Source organism: Lygodium microphyllum, chromosome 22 (assembly GCF_053477565.2).
Source record: "Lygodium microphyllum isolate KBCC chromosome 22, Lygodium_microphyllum_v1.1.10, whole genome shotgun sequence".
Lineage (NCBI taxonomy): Eukaryota > Viridiplantae > Streptophyta > Polypodiopsida > Schizaeales > Lygodiaceae > Lygodium > Lygodium microphyllum.
Genome location: NC_141156.1, coordinates 118,778,930 through 118,796,749, shown reverse-complemented (window position 1 = coordinate 118,796,749; position 17,820 = coordinate 118,778,930). Strand labels below are relative to the sequence as shown.

Below are 17,820 nucleotides of genomic sequence, written 5' to 3'. Positions count from 1 at the left end.
TGCATCCAATGTATATATATTCCCTTAGTGCATGTGTATGATTTTGTTTGGTTGCATGATGTGTGTGTGTTAGAAAAATATGAAAAACTAATGCCAAAGGACATTATCAAGCTGATAATTTCAATAATGATCTCTAAGAAAAGTGCAGGGAATTATGCTTAGTTCAAAAGTTTCCATGATATAGAGTTGAAGGAAGTCTCTCAAAAGTTCTGAAGCAAGCAAAGCGCTAGTGAAGCACCGAGGGAGTACTTTGCCATCTAATCTTCAAGGCCGAAGTCGCAGTTTGAGCGTAGATCACCCATCACAAAGCTGTCTGTTAATGAGGCAATTGATGACTCCAAAGATACCCTAAAAGAAAGGCTCAAAGGTGGATGGTGCTGCAGAAAAAGTAGTGAAAGGAGCCTTGAAGGTTAGCCCACAGAAAGAAATGAAAGACACCGTAAAGAGAAGTGGCAATGCATGGGTAGAAGAGAAAGAAACAAGTCCTAAATCAGACAGCAAGAAGTTGTTGAGTCGTGAATTTGGTGCTAAATCTTCAGATCTAAAACCATGCACTGATCCCCATTTGGACCTCTCAAAGAGCAAACTGGCAGAACTGAAGACTATCGCCGAAGCTAAAGGTGTAAGAAGTTATTCAAGGATGAAGAGGGGAAACCTATTTTTGGGTTTTAAACCACTTTTGGAGGGAAAAAGCAAGAAAAAAAAGCAGGCTGTTTTGGGGAGAGAGAGAGAGAGAGAGAGAGAGAGAGAGAGAGAGAGGGAGAGGGAGAGCACGCATGGAGGATATACTCGGTTGCAGAGAGCAAGAGAAGCTCTGGATCTGGCCTATCTCATGTCCAATCTCCTCAAAATGGGCCTCGATCGTCAAACCCTAGCCATCCTCATCGCCCTGTACGAGCATGGGGTCAATCCGAAGGCTCTGGCTGCTGCAGTCAAGGAGCTGCGCAGGGAAGGTGCGGTACTGTGTGCAAACCGGCCGTAGGGCATTGATTATACCCTCATATTGACCGGTGCACGGAGGAGCGACCATTGTGAACTTTGTTCCGATGCTATGCCTTTTGGAACATTGATCGTTGCCAGACAGTTACAAATCAATATGTATGCACAGGCCTCTGCATTTCCCTTTTCAACATTGATTTTTGCCGGACATTGACGAATTAATAGAAAGAACGACAGGAGGAATCGGACAGCCCACGCTCCCTTTGGTACTACATTGACTTGATTCTCTATTGCCTCGGACTCAAAGAATGATCCTGCTAAGGAGGCTACCAATTTCACGTCTCAAGTGATCATTATGAATCATCCTGGTCAGATTGGTAATGGATATGCTCCTGTTCTTGACTGTCACACTTCACACATAGCTGTGAAGTTTACTGAAATTCTGACCAAAAATTGATCGACGTTCTGGCAAAGAGCTGGAGAAGGAGCCTAAGTTTTTGAAGAATGGAGATGCTGGGTTTGTGAAAATGATTCCTACCAAGCCAATGACTGTAGAGACCTTTGCTGAATATCCTCCGCTTGGACGTTTTGCTGTCCGTGATATGAGGCAAACAGTGGCTGTGGGTGTCATCAAGGTGTTTAACTCTTAGAAACATGAATCATATACAATAAAACAGTTTATAAAGCAGATTGCTGATGATGAACTCATACCATCTTTGATTATAGAGGTTGTGCTGGTAAACAGAGAATGGCTATTCTTATGCATACACAATTCTAGTTGTGAACCCTTGATACTCAAAAACGGGAGTTGGATTGCTGAAAGCTTCTGCTGGTCTAGTTATAGAATATACATGCTGATGTGATCCAAATTTGATAGAAATCTCTGAGAGCATCTGAAATCAGTTGTGTGGTACAACAGAAGGTTCTCTATACTAAAGGACATGCTTGACTGGATTATTAGTTAATGCCCATTATTCCGTTCAATGTAAATGTCATCATACATCTAAATGTAAACAGTTTATGAGATACTTCAGATTTTTCTGAACATGAACTTCATGTAACTCACTTGACATGGAATATAGTGAACTTTGGCATCTAATATTTGGGTTCTTCTTGTTAGTTTGTTTCCTTGATGTTCCTTGAACCCCGTGTTCTGCAGCTCTTACACAATCTCTACGACATTTCTGGTGAACGCGACGTGAAATTGCTGCGTCACTGTTCAGCAAGATGGGAGACTCACAAGAAGAGATGACAGATGATAATGTCATGAAGAATCTGTTTCAGTCATTTACCATTTATATGCAGCAGCAAGCTCACGCAAAACGTGACAGTGATGCTATGGATGCCTTCAAAGCTGTCCAACAGGAGATGAAGCAGTTTAATGGCCAGCAAGTGTCAACTTACCTACATTTGTATGAAGAAAAAATGAAGTTTTTTTGGGTTTCTCAAGATGTTTGGAGCCGCTACTTCTTGCGGATCGTGGTGCGCACTCTTGAAGTCTGAATTTCAGATATTCAAGAAACACATGCAGGTTGGGCAGAATTTAAGAAGGCATTAAAAGATGAATATTTCCTGGAGGATACAGGTCTTATGAATCGCAGGAATTTCTTAGCATGGGTTTCTATGCCTAATAAGGGACTTTCTGTTACCGCTCTTCTGCGAGAGTTTGAGATGATTAGTTGGATGGGACTGAGCAGCGAGCTTTGGAGATGTAGAAGGTGGAGTTATTTTTACAAGCTGCTGATGCTGATTTACAGGAAAAGTTGGATGATCTTTTGGAAGATCAAGCTACTGATTCAGGTTTAAAGACCGAGTGGAGACATGTCATTGATGCTGTGAATGCTCTTGTTAAGAAGCAGCGCAGGAGAGTACGATTGCATCGTAATACAGGATCAGTTCCTGAAAAATCCTTGGAGACTTCTTCTTCTACCCCTGCTGCAACTTCTTTGCCTAAGCCTACTCCTCCTGCTGTGAATCCACCAGTTCCTGCTGCTCCAGTGCCCTTATCTGTAGATGATGTTATTAAAGGCTTGGCAGATTTGACGATTGAAGCAGTCAAAGCTGAAGTTGGTAAGTTAAAGGAGCAACTTATATCACTACCTGTTGTAACACCTACTCCGGTAACTGCGTTTCCAGCTGGTCAGAGAAAAGGGAGACGATGTATTTGGTGCGATAGTACAGAGCACCAACACTGCAGAGATTGTGATGCTTTTTAGAAAGCACGTAAGAAGAATGTAGTGTTCTGGGGACAAGATGGGAAGATATGGCTGGCAGAGACTGGCACTCCTCTTGACACGAACTTCGGTAAGGGAGGCATGAAGAAGCTTGTTGATGATATGGCTGCGCGATCAGCTTATGTGAGTGTTAGAGGAGATGCTTCAGCTTATGGAGTCTAGCTTGAGCAGAAATCTGATGGAGACTCTGCTTTATGGTCCTCTGCCTTGGAGATAGCGAGAAGAGGAAAAGTTCAGGCATCTACTATGACTTGTGTGGGCTCCAGCATCCGAGGAGAAACAGGATGGGATTCTCCTGACAGGTATTCTATTTTTGCTTATATAGCTAAAACACAGGGTTTAGATGCCATGGTTGAGGAAAAGAGAAGAAGAGATGAGGAGGGTCCCAGCACCTCCAAAAAAACTAGAGGGGGTGACTTTGTTTCACCACCTGTTACACCTCCACCTATGTCAAGTTCTCCAGCTCAATCAGGTCCTGAACAACCTATGGGAGACAAGCAAATGAAAGAAAAGAGGCAACCAAGAAAAGAGCCAAGATTCAAGCTCTTGTCAGACCTTGATATGTAGACGGATATGAGTAAGATTTTTCATGAAAGAATTTTGAATAGTGAAGTCACTTTTACTGTTGGAGAAGCTCTTGGGATTGCTAGAAGAGAAATACAGGATCAGATGCAAGATCTTTTGCGGAGGAAACGACATGCGATGGAAGGACTTGCTTTACAGGGATTGTGGCATGGAGCTCTTGGGGAAGAGCATGATGATGCAGTGATGGTTGAGAATGCTTCTGTTAATCCGCAATTGGAGAAAATAGTTCAGCCTATGCAGTATGAAGATGATGATACCCCTATTCTCATTCCTCGCAGCCATTTTTCACGAAGTCATTGGGCTAGAGCAACCACTGAGACGGTGGTAAGGATTGGAGAGAAACAAATTCCTTTGATCGCTTTAGTCGATCATGGTTCTGAGATTAATCTTATTGCTCGAGGAGTTTATGAGAGTGGCAAGTGGCCTATGGATGCAGAGCATGGCTGGCACATGAGAGCCGCCAATAATACTTCTGGTGATATGTTTGCTGCTTGTCCGAGTATCAGAATTTCTATTGGTAATGTTGAAGAGGATTATCATTGCTTTGTTCAGGATTCTTGCTCTTATCTGATTATTCTTGGACAGCCTTTCATTACAGAAGCAAGAATGGAAACGAAAGTGATGGATGACGGGTCAGCTTATGCACGGATACACAGTAAAGATGGTATGCGAGCTATTCAGTTTATGACTGTTGGGGTAAATCATCCGAGAAACAGGGACTCCTTGCGTGAGGCACCACTACCTGTGAAGGAGTTGGATTTTCATTAGGTACCGCTGTCTTGCGAGACGCCAGTGGTACGGAGGGGAGAAAAGAGAAGATCTCGCCTCTTGGCAGCCAGTCTTTCTCCAATAATTTTGTTGGTTTTTCTTTAGATAGTTCAGTGAGTTATGAGAAAATTTCAGATTTGCCTAGAGCTGCCAGGCAGTACATTGGTCATAAGGAGAAAGAGTGTGAAGAATGCTGGTATTTTGCAAGCAGAAGAGCATGTAGATGGATTGTATGAAGGGATGTCTTATGCAGATACATTGTTTGAGATGGGAGCAATGCTGAAAACTGATGTATGTAAGGGTTCAAAGATCATACCTATGCAAACCTTGGATATGTTTCAGGAAATTTCTGGTTTTATGCTGAAAACAGAGTTAGAGGCTGAGAAAACTCAGCAAACTGAATTTATGGTTGATCTTGATCAGCTAACAGAGCTGTAAAGGGCTGAATTCATTCACCCAACAGAGTTGAATGCAGAAAAATTTATGCATACAGAGTTTCAGGCTGCACCCATGCAGTCCATAGAGCGAAAGGCTGAAATTTTTCAGCCAACAGAGTTGAAAGTTGCTAAAAATTTGCAGAAATTGCAGCAAAGAAAAGAGTGCTTGAATGATGCCAAGGTTGACACAAAATATAAAACACTTGATAAGAAGGTTAAGCCGGTTGCAGGCCCGCTTCCTCCTGATAGTGATGAGCAGATTGAAAAAGCTATGAAGCAGCCTATGTTGAGAGATCCTACAAATATTGGACATAAATTTACAGCTGAAACTCTTGCAGAATTGAAGATTGGAAATGATGATTTCTTGCTTCCAGTGGAAAAAGAATGTTTTAGAGAGATGCTTGGACGTCATGGTAAGGCATTTGCTTTCTTTCCATATGAAATTGGTTGCATTAGTCCCGAATTGGTTGCACCTATGGTCATCTTCACTGTTCCTCATGTACCATGGAATATACGTCCTATACCTGTGCCTAAAGCACACTTGCCAAAGCTGATAGAGTTGCTGAATGAGAAGATTAAAATGGGGATTTTGGAACCCTCTTCTGCACCCTATTCTAACAGGTGGTTTACTGTACCAAAGAAGAATGGTACTTTGAGATTTATTTAGGATATGCATCCCATGAACAAAGTGACAATCAGGAATGTGGGAACAGGTCCAGTTGTGGATGAATTTGTTGAGGCTTTTGCAGGACGAGCCATCTATTCTCTAGGTGACTTGTATTCAGGTTATGATCAGTTTCAGCTTGCCTTGGAAAGCAGGGATATTACTACTATGCGGACACCTATTGGTCTTGTGAGGATGTGTACCTTGCCTCAAGGTGCCACAAACTCAGTTGCTCATATGATGAATGCTATGCATAGAGTTCTACGAGACTATATTCCGCAGTATACCATGCCTTTTCTAGATGATGTTCCTATTAAGGGTTGTGCAGAAGAAGAAAAGAATGAAAGTCTTGATTTGCGTGGATGTAGACAGTTTGTGGCTGACCACTTGATTGCTTGTGAGCAAATATTGACACGATTAGAGGAGGTAAATTTGACACTTTCAGGGCTGAAATCTGTCTTTGGTGTTAATGAAGTCATCATAGTTGGGCATATGGTTGGATATTATGGCAGGAAGCCTTCACCTGCAAAGGTGGATGCCATAAATAGGATTGCAGAGTATTGCTCGACTACTTCAGAGGTGTGGAGATTTGTGGGAGCTTGTGTATTTTACATGATTTGGATTCCTCGTTTTGCTCATATAGCAGATGTTCTCTATCAGCTGCTTCGAAAGGGGCAGAAATTTCATTGGGATGAGAAGCATTCGAAAGCCATGCGTAAGCTCAAGAAGCTGTTGCAGTCAGCTCCCACTCTTCGCAAGGCGGATTATCAGTGTGGATGGCCGATCATGTTGACAGTTGATACTAGCCCTATTGGTATAGGTTGGGCAGTGGGACAGGATGATGCTGATGGAAATAGGTATGCAATCCACTTTGGAGCTAAAGTTCTTAATGAGCAACAGAGGAGGTATCTGCAGATTAAAAGAGAGTTGTGGGGAGTAGTCACTACATTGAAGTGTGACAAAGGGTATTTTATTGGAGCTTCAGTTGTTGTGGAAACAGATTGTTTGCCTTTTCTTGGTATGATTACTAGTTGCTCGACTCCAGATATAGTGATGCTTCGGTGGATTGCCTATATCAAATCATTAAATCCAGAATTTTGACACATAGCAGGGAAAGATAATCCAGTTGCTGACATGCTATCTAGAGCGAGATATGAGGATAAGGAGTCAATGCTTGCAGAAGATGATGAGATAGAGTTTGCTGCTTCTGTCCTTGTTCATGATTGTCATGTACCTACTGTTGAAACCTTTATTGAAGAACTTTATGTTGACGAGTGGCTGCAAATTGGACAGTATCTAAGTTCATTGACTCGAAGAGCTGATTGGACAGATGATGAATTCAAGAAAATCAGAAGGAAGGCTTATGGGTATTTCTTAAAAGATGGTTTTCTTTGGAAGCATCCAAAGAAGAGAGGAGGCTTGCCCTTGAGAGTAGTTTGTGATAGAGCAATGTAGATACAAATTATGCGAGAGTTTCATGAGAGCTCATGGGCTGGACATAGAGGTGTGTGGGCTACCTATGAGAAAATCAAAGAAAGATACTGGTGGAAAGGGATGTATAAAGATGTTTCTCACTTTGTGGAGACTTGCAGGGACTGCCAGCTTTACTCTTTAGTGCGACATCATGATGAGTTGCATCCAACTTATCCACTATGTATGCATTATAAGTGGGTGGTAGACTTGGTTACTTTGCCAGTGGGACTTTGGCAGATGAGATATCTTATCTTGGCTAGGGAGGATCTTACAAACTATGTTGAAGGCATATCTTTGCGGACAAAGACCACCACTACAGTATGTAAATTCTTGTTGGAAGAAATATTTTGTAGGTATGGATGTATAGGCAAGATTACAGCTGATCGTGGAGAGCTAGATGCAGATGAAGCTAGAGAATTTTTCTCATGGCTTGGGATTAAATTGGCTCTTACTACTGCCTATAATCCAGAGGGAAATGGCAAGAGTGAAAGAGGACATCCGCCAATAGTTAAAGCATTGGCAAAAGCTTGTAGAGGTTGGATTGGGGATTGGCCGAGATTACTACCTTTTGCATTGTGGGCTGATCGCTCTACACATAGTGTGACTACTGGATACATGCCTGCAGAGTTGATGTATGGGCAAAAACCTGTCATGCCTACAAAAATTTGTACTCTCACTTGGAGTGTTCTTCCGTGGCATGAGAATTTATCAAGGGAAGAGCTTCTAGCTCTTCGGATTCGTCAACTAGAGAGAAGGACAGAAGATGTGCAACTAGCAGTTGATCGTTTGAAGGCAGCCCAACTCAGAAACAAGGACAGGTTTGATTTAAGGCATCACTTGAGGCCTAGAGCCATAAAAGAAGGAGATTGGGTTCTAGTCTACGACAGTAGTCTAGAGAATCAGCATAGTAGCATGAGAAAAATGGTTCAAAGATGGTTTGGACCGTATGAGGTGAAACAGGTTTTTGACAATGGTACCTATGAGTTGGCTGAATTAGATGGAACATTATTGAGGGTGCACATTGCTGGAAAACAAGTCAAGATTTTCAAGAGAAGAGAAGAGAAGATGAAGAATATGCACTTGAAGCATTGATAGAAGAAGAGCAGATAGAAGAAAGTCAAGCAGAAGAAGCAGAGAATATAGATGATGAAGCTGAAGGAGAAACAGGTCTACTATAAACAGAAGATGGACTCGACCTGTTTGTGGATTTGAATGATCCTGGATAGTTGGCACATCCGGAGGATGCGCAGGTTTAGAGCAGGTGGATGTCGTGCTGCTGCGCATCCGAGTCGTATACACCTCCATTTCTTTTGTTGTGCATTTGTGTTATTTTCTGCGTGTGATTCATTGTTTGTGTGATGCATTTCGATAATCTGCATCCAATGTATATATATTCCCTTAGTGCATGTGTATGATTTTGTTTGGTTGCATGATGTGTGTGTGTTAGAAAAATATGAAAAACTGATGCCAAAGGACATTATCAAGCTGATAATTTCAATGATGATCTCTAAGAAAAGTGCAGGGAATTATGCTTAGTTCAAAAGTTTCCATGACATAGAGTTGAAGGAAGTCTCTCAAAAGTTCTGAAGCGAGCAAAGCGCTAGTGAAGCACCGAGGGACTACTTTGCCATCTAATCTTCAAGGCCGAAGTCGCAATTTGTGCGTAGATCACCCATCACAAAGCTGTCTGTTAATGGGGCAATTGATGACTCCAAAGATACCCTAAAAGAAAGGCTCAAAGGTGGATGGTGCTGCAGAAAAAGTAGTGAAAGGAGCCTTGAAGGTTAGCCCACAGAAAGAAATGAAAGACACCGTAAAGAGAAGTGGCAATGCATGGGTAGAAGAGAAAGAAACAAGTCCTAAATCAGGCAGCAAGAAGTTGTTGAGTCATGAATTTGGTGCTAAATCTTCAGATCTAAAACCATGCACTGATCCCCATTTGGACCTCTCAAAGAGCAAACTGGCAGAACTGAAGACTATGGCCAAAGCTAAAGGTGTAAGAGGTTATTCAAGGATGAAGAGGGGAAACCTATTTTTGGGTTTTAAACCACTTTTGGAGGGAAAAAGCAAGAAAAAAAAGCAGGCTGTTTTGGGGAGAGAGAGAGAGAGAGAGAGAGAGAGAGAGAGAGAGAGAGGGAGAGCGCGCATGGAGGATATACTCGGTTGCAGAGAGCAAGAGAAGCTCTGGATCTGGCCTATCTCATGTCCAATCTCCTCAAAATGGGCCTCGATCGTCAAACCCTAGCCATCCTCATCGCCCTGTACGAGCATGGGGTCAATCCGAAGGCTCTGGCTGCTGCAGTCAAGGAGCTGCGCAGGGAAGGTGCGGTACTGTGTGCAAACCGGCCGTAGGGCATTGATTATACCCTCATATTGACCGGTGCACGGAGGAGCGACCATTGTGAACTTTGTTCCGATGCTATGCCTTTTGGAACATTGATCGTTGCCAGACAGTTACAAATCAATATGTATGCACAGGCCTCTGCATTTCCCTTTTCAACACTGATTTTTGCCGGACATTGACGAATTAATAGAAAGAACGACAGGAGGAATCGGACAGCCCACGCTCCCTTTGGTACTACATCGACTCGATTCTCTATTGCCTCGGACTCAAAGAATGATCCTGCTAAGGAGGCTACCAATTTCACATCTCAAGTGATCATTATGAATCATCCTGGTCAGATTGGTAATGGATATGCTCCTGTTCTTGACTGTCACACTTCACATATAGCTGTGAAGTTTGCTGAAATTCTGACCAAAAATTGATCGACGTTCTAGCAAAGAGCTGGAGAAGGAGCCTAATTTTTTGAAGAATGGAGATGATGGGTTTGTGAAAATGATTCCTACCAAGCCAATGACTGTAGAGACCTTTGCTGAATATTCTCCGCTTGGACGTTTTGCTGTCCGTGATATGAGGCAAACAGTGGTTGTGGGTGTCATCAAGGTGTTTAACTCTTAGAAACATGAATCATATACAATAAAACAGTTTATAAAGCAGATTGCTGATGATGAACTCATACCATCTTTGATTATAGAGGTCGTGCTGGTAAACAGAGAATGGCTATTCTTATGCATACACAATTCCAGTTGTGAACCCTTGATACTCAAAAACGGGAGTTGGATTGCTGAAAGCTTCTGCTAGTCTGGTTATAGAATGTACATGCTGATGTGATCCGAATTTGATAGAAATCTCTGAGAGCATCTGAAATCAGATGTGTGGTACAACAGAAGGTTCTCTGCACTAAACGACATGCTTGACTGGATTATTAGTTAATGCCCATTATTCCGTTCAATGTAAATGTCATCACACATCTGAATGTAAACAGTTTATGAGATACTTCAGATTTTTCTGAACATGAACTTCATGTAACTCACTTGACATGGAATATAGTGAACTTTGGCATCTAATATTTGGGTTCTTCTTGTTAGTTTCTTTCCTTGCTGTTCGTTGAACCCCATGTTCTGCAGCTCTTACACAATCTCTACGACAACGGTGGCTTCTCTTAGCCCTTTCTAAAGTTCCTCCTCTTCTTTGCAAATGGAGTCGGTGGTGGTGAGAAGCTCTCATTCTTCCTCTTTCTCTCTTTTTCTCCCTCTCTCTCTCAAATGCACAATACAGTTCACTCTCTCTTTCGCTCTTACACACAAAATGTTATGCTCGGGTTTCAGCCCACTTTTTTTCATATGAGTACGGTCGTTATTTGTGTCGCCGGCTAATATGCATCGAAAATGGCCATCACTATTCTCCTATATCCTTGTAGTGCTTTGTCACTAAAAACCTTCCAAAATCGCTCCCACATAAGTGTCTAGAGCACTTCCATCTTACCCAAAATCAAGGAGGGACAACGACATGGTGATCTAGACTACTTGGCTAACAAACTAGCTTCCAAATGGATAGTGAGACACAATTTGCAACACTTTGAGCTTTGAAGACCAGGAAATTTTACTAAATAGGAGTGTGGGTGACTTTTATGTAGAAGGTTGTAACAAATGGAAGAACCTCACAACATTAATTGCTACTCTCTAAAGTTTAGATATCCATTCTTAAATCCTTCAATCTAGTTAGGTACATATAGTCTTTCTAATCCAAATATATGGATAATAGCTATCAAAGAAAAAATTTCGCCCTCCCCTAGGCCTTTTAGGGTTTTGTGTGGATTAGCTTCTTCTATGGGAAAATAGCAGAGCAAAAGAATGTTATTTTAAAAATAGATATTGAAATGCAACAAGGTCTATGGGATTTTCACAATAGACATGGGCTCCATCCCTCAATACATCTTAGCCAAGTTCCATTTCAACGGAGGACTAGAGCTAGTTCTAGACAGGTTCTCAAAATGGAATTCAAGTTTCTCTAAGCCCATTAACATGAGAGATCATTTTGATTTCTTGTGGAACGACCTCTACTTCCCCTCTCATATTGCCCTTTTTTCATCTTACAACATGATTAAAAAGCTTAATGACAAATGGTGTAGCAACTCAAACAAGGACCAATTAGAATCAAGTTTCACCACCTCTATAAGTCAATGCAGCTTGAATTACAATGTAGCTTTAATGTCTCTCGAGGCTACATAGTCGTGACTCCCAACACAGAGAAATACATGCCTTAAGGTAAGGGGGCACACTTCCATGTTACTAAGGTAAGGACAATTACGTCGTGTCAATGTTTTCCTAACTACATGACACATATAGAGACAATGTACAATATAAGAGAGAAGCACTGATGACAAAGAATACAATATGTCAGACAATGTACAGTATAAGAGAGAAGCACTGATGACAAAGAATACAATATTTCAGATATATAGGAGAGCCTACAGCTTCCTCAGCCACAAGGAACTTTAGACACCTATCCGTATAGAAAAAAAAGAGAAATTTTCTAGATACTTATCAAAGTATCTAGAAAAATTCTCAACTAGTAAAAGTGGAACACTTTACGCGTTAGTGATATAGTAAAATATTCTTGTATAGGAATTTCAAAATTCTCTAGTTATCCATGTAGTGAAATTTTACTATATAAACAGACTAGTTAGAACTAATCATATAGTATTTTTTTATATATAAGAAAACTAGTTGCAATCATGTAGATAGTTTTAAGAAGTACTATTATGGTAAAAAATATAAATTAAATTAATAGAAAGAATTAAAAGATGTTATCTTCATTAATAAAGACGTCAATTCAAGATGCATATATCATAAATACTCAAAGGTTTATTGTGATTTTTTGTGACGTGAATTTTCTCTCTATAGAGTAACCAATCCAGAAGAGCTTTTCTCATGGCTGGCAATGTTTGCTCATTGCGTCCTGCTAAAAAAGTAGGATCTCTCTTAATAACACGATATGTAGATTTTAATGATGCATATAGCTCATCAATGGATTGGATGTCTAAATATTTGAGCAAAATGGTTTCTTGGTCTTCCTCTTCAAAGGCATTAACAACTTGCATTTTAGAAATACAACATAGATTAGTGTGCTACTACATCATAAGTTATTTAGCTACTCTATTGTCTTAATATTTAATAACCTAGAGCTACCGATAAAGTTCTTGATGGCAATTCTATATTAGAAGGATCCACACTTTTTGATGGCTCAACATGGTCGAGAGACTATAGTATAGACAAGAAAATAAAGTTAGCAAAATTAAATTATGCCACATTTAGTAAAAAGAAATGCAAAGAGGTACCTTAGATAATTTCTTATTTTTGTTCTTACTCTCCTTTTGTTGTTGCTTACTTTGCTGCATTTTCTTGCTCATCTTATCACAATAAGTTTGTAATTAGATATAATTTATTAAATACATATATCAAAATAAAATATCAAGAGATGGCTAAGCATACCTTTCGTACACGAAGACTTTTCCGTGCTACTTCAACCTCCTCAAGATCTTGGATCATATCTTGTGGAAGAGAGTGTTCACTACTACATGAATCTTATAATACAAGAAAAGTAAAACTTAAAATGGAATATCTTTTAATTTAAAAGTATAAAAAATTAAGAATATATGTATATATTCCTCATACAGATGGAATTCCTTGTAGTAGCTCCATAAAACTATGATCTGGGTTTAAATAATCCTAAAACATAGGTTAAGTGTTAGAGACAATCAAATGAAAAAAGACTACAAACCAAGGTACACTAACCATTTCATTATTTTTTTGAAATTTTTCGGAAGCAGAAATTGAAACAATTGGTGGACCATCATTGTGACATTCCAACTAGTACAAGCAAGAAAATTGAAGTCAATATCAAAAACTAAAAACTCCAAATATTAATATATTTAAATGAGTGAACGATGTATATACATGTGTTGCACTATTCTCAGAAAAGATACATTGTTCTTCCACCATAAGTTGTGGATAATACACCTCATCACTTGTATCCTAAAATTTTAGAGAAAATATAATGAAAGGTAAATATATCTAAGAAACTTAAAGTGAAATGATTATAATAAAGATAAAGATAATAAAATATTTACTTTTGAGGTGGCAACTGGACTCTTTTACTTTGTATTGAAACTGGTTTGCTCATGCTCTCTGTTTTTTCGGAACTATCATTCTTTGATTTCACTTCCTCAATTGTCTTTTGGAGAGTGATGATAGTTTGCATCATTGAATCTTGAGTTTGTTGACTTGGGGAGGCCATGAGTCAAGCTAAAATTAAATCAAGAAACTATATTAATATTCAACCAATAAAGAATCAATCAATCATATAAAAAGGATAAAACAATGATCGCACTCCCTTTTTCTCTCTCTCTCAATGATTTTAATGGGCTTTTAAGTTTTAAAGAAAAACACCATACAACAATACAATATATAACTATACAAACCATGAGACAAGCTAAAATCAAACAAGATACAAGCTAAAATCAAATTTACAAGTTTATATGCTAGTATTCCTCAAACAAGAGATTATATCCATACATTAATCTTCTTCAAGCAAGAAATTTTCTCATTATTTATAAAAAGAAATAACAATAATCACATATGCACACATACACACATACACACAAAGGTCCAACTACCTATACATGAGACACAACATGAGCTATATCCATGAGATACCGTCCTAATATACAAACACCCATAGATAAAGCATTATGATATACACAATGGGATGGCGATCAGATAATGATGTCCATTATGACCAATGCTACTAGCACCCATTTGGATCTCCAAGAATGCAACACACACACACACACACTCTCTCTCTCTCTAAAGTAGTCAAGTTACATCACGTGATCTCCACACTATTGGAACATCTATAGTCTCTCCAATTGATAATGTTACTCTCCTTCTCTTTGTAACTTCAAAGTTTGACATTACCATGCTACACAAGTTCCAATCCCTCCAAATATCTTCATCAATATCAATTCTCCATGTACTTCTATTATGATCACACTTCAACCATGACAATTTGCACATTTTTTCTTCATAATTTACCTCTCTTATCATTGCATGAATGCACTCCCCATCCATGTCATCATCATGTTTTCTTGCCAAAACAATATCATATTTTTCTAACCAAGGAGGTATACAACCAACTGCCCCTATTTGTAATAATATTGTTCTTTGAATTAGATCTTTTACCTCATATGCAACAAGTCTATTATGTAAAGGCAAAGGAACAAACTTATGCAATAAAGAACTCAATGGTCTTATGCAATCCCATGTAAATGGAAGTCATTGAGTTTGTAGTACACTCATTCCCATGATTGGATCTATAAGTAATCATTCTTCATTTTTTTTTACAGTTATACATTGCTTGTAAAATTCTCCACTAAAAAAGGTGTAATACTCTCCATCCCATTGAATGAAAAAAAAATAGTGAGTCTTTCTTTTCAATGACCTATACTTTCTAACATACTACAAAAAGTGTCAGTTTTTACCATGATGTCATTTGCGATCTTGTATATTTCTCCATTATGAAGAATTCTTCTATATGTGGTAACTAGATGTCCTACTAATGCATTCTCTTGAAGACCAATAAATTGCGCAATATATTTTTGTTCTTCTGATGAAAGGGGCCTACGTTCTCTTCTCTTTTTTGTGATTAAAATGCATTTTTCATGCATCATTATGTTACAAGGATATTGGGAATCATCTCTTTCAAAAAGTTTCCACATCTCCTTTGCCTTCTCAATTGAAGAAACCTCCACAATGACATTCTCATGAAATGAATAACAAAACGGTGTCTGGTAATCAGTGAAAGCATAACCATCAGGTAAAACAAGATAGGCATGTACTTGGATAAGCATTCTTTCATGTGGCAAAAGCCCATCTACTTCCATTTCTAATAACTTAAATATTGAAGTGAAGAATGTCCTCTTATAATAATTTACATAAGATATTTAGTTAAAGAGATTATTAGTCTTTACTGCTATATATGATGCTACCATTCGCTCAAAGTCACAACACCAATACTCATCATATGCAATCCATGTCTCAATATGTCATCTAGTAGTTCTCCATTTCCTACAACGTGTTCTAAGGGAGAATAAGTAGCAAAAAAAGGCTTCTTCCTTTCGAACTCTCCAAGGAGAAAACAAAGTACATACAACACCTAAACATTCTTTTGACCAACCAATACATCGACTATAACTATAGAATGCATGTGCAATATCTATGAGCAACAAACCTAGGTCAAAAATTGACTTTGGTATCTCATCAACTATACCTAAAATATATGGTAAGCACCATTGGATGAACTTTTGGTTCTCTTCGGCCTTAAAGCTTTCATAGTACTTACTTGGATTACGAGGCCACCCTCCATGATGAATAGAGAGTGGAGAGAGCTTATAAGCATTTTCACAATGAAAATCTATCATCTTTTTCTTTTCATTGGACATGGCTCTCATGAGTACTCGTATGTATTTTTGAAATATATTTAGAGATAACACATTCATTGCATCATATACGAAGTCTATTGACAAGTTAAAACCATACAAATCATATAGTTTCATAGAATAGACTCTCTAGCTAATCCTACAAGCTTTAGTTTTCCATCCTTTTCAGCTTGTGTGGATGCCCTCTTTGAACTTGATAAGGCATCAATCATTTCACCTATGGACCGTTGGGTTGGAGGATATCTTGCTTGATATTGACTACCATCGCAAGGTAACGTCCTTGGAATGAGGGATTACTAGTATCAAGAGTAGCTTGGGCTTTGTCTCTACGGCAAAAGAATTTCCCACCATCTTTGAAGGATCCTATTTTGCATTGTGCAGGATGATCCCCTGTAACCATCATTAGCATTAATCTAACAACACAAAAGTTTGATTGTCCCATTGGATTTTCAAAAATCTTTTCTACAAGGTAGTTGTATGACACTTGCATACCATTTATGTAAAGGTCTTGTAGCTCACTAATAAGTGGTCTTAAAAAAGTTTGAAATACATCAGGAGTATTATGAATAAATTTAGAGCAACTAAAAGGTATGAATAAAATAGGAATAATGCCTAATATGGAACCCTTCCCACCATTAAGGACCTTAATTTCAACCACACCACAGTCCTTTTGAGTGGTACGAGAGGCTTAGAAGCCATCCCAATGTAAAAGAAGTGCCAAGTTCCGAGGATCACCTCTACACATTTTCTTTTTACATTTATTGAGATGTTGAATTTTTTTACAAACAAAATTATACTCTTGCATCTCTTGGTCAAAACCTTGTTCTAGAACTATTGAAAAACAAGACCTTGGAAAAGTTGTATATACTTTCCCACATGTAGGGTTGTTGCACGCAACAACCATCTCATACTCAGCATCAAGATTCCAAAAATTTTGATACTCATGTCACTTTGTTCCATCCCAAAACTCGTTTATGAATTCTAGTTGCATATGGATATCTTTCCCTAACCATCTTGTTTTATAATGCCACATGCTTAAGAAATCATGACAAAGTGTCATGGATCTCACTAAAAGCTCTAATTGTTTCTTTAGATGTAAATAATCAATAACTAACATTTCTCTCCTTGGTTTATTGCATTTTTTACACTTCTCACAACATTCAATACAATCACGCTTTAGTATTCTTTTTCGCATATTTTGTTTGCAAGAAAAAAAGACTACATCTTTGGCATAAGAATCTTCTTTACTAGGTGTAAGAAGTTCAATTTCATGATCATTGTTTTTACTTCCCATTCAAAACCTATAGCGCTTAGGTTGGGCCATGCCAAGACCATGATACATAGAGTCAAGTTGCTCCCAAGATGTTGGGACTCTCACTCCATCAAGGTTTCCATCCCATGTATCAGGTAGTTGCACTAATAGCTTACTTAAACTTGGCTTGCACTCTTCAACTCTTTGAGCTCTAGCCCTTGGATTGCCCATGTCTCCAAATAATAATTGGAGCATCTTCTCTTGTGCACTAATTGATATTTGGTTCTCATCCCAAAGATCTTGAAGCTCAATTATTTTTCGTATAGTTTGTTGATATAATGATGGCCCAGTAATAGTTATGTGATTGTCTATAGAAGGATCTATTTGAGGAGACTCAACATGGTTAATTGAGTTGTTGTCATGACTGAAGGGGGGATTTATAGAAGTATTAATAGTTTGATCATTGCCTTCTTCAGGTTGCCTTTCATTAGAAGGAGTAAGACCAATTTGCATACTTAGTGCATCATATTTGGCCTTCAACTCCTGGTGCCTAAGAAATGTTTGTGGACCAACAATCCTCCCACCATTACAATATGCAAGGCAATCACACCACCTACGTCATCTATTT

General features: G+C 38.9%; 2 pseudogenes; both read left to right on the top strand.

The window, feature by feature from the left end:
- Positions 1-1,235: 1,235 nt before the first annotated feature.
- LOC148017555 (elongation factor 1-alpha pseudogene) lies at positions 1,236-1,589 on the top strand (annotated as a pseudogene).
- Positions 1,590-9,320: 7,731 nt separating this feature from the next.
- On the top strand, positions 9,321-10,358 carry LOC148017554 (elongation factor 1-alpha-like; annotated as a pseudogene).
- Positions 10,359-17,820: the final 7,462 nt, after the last annotated feature.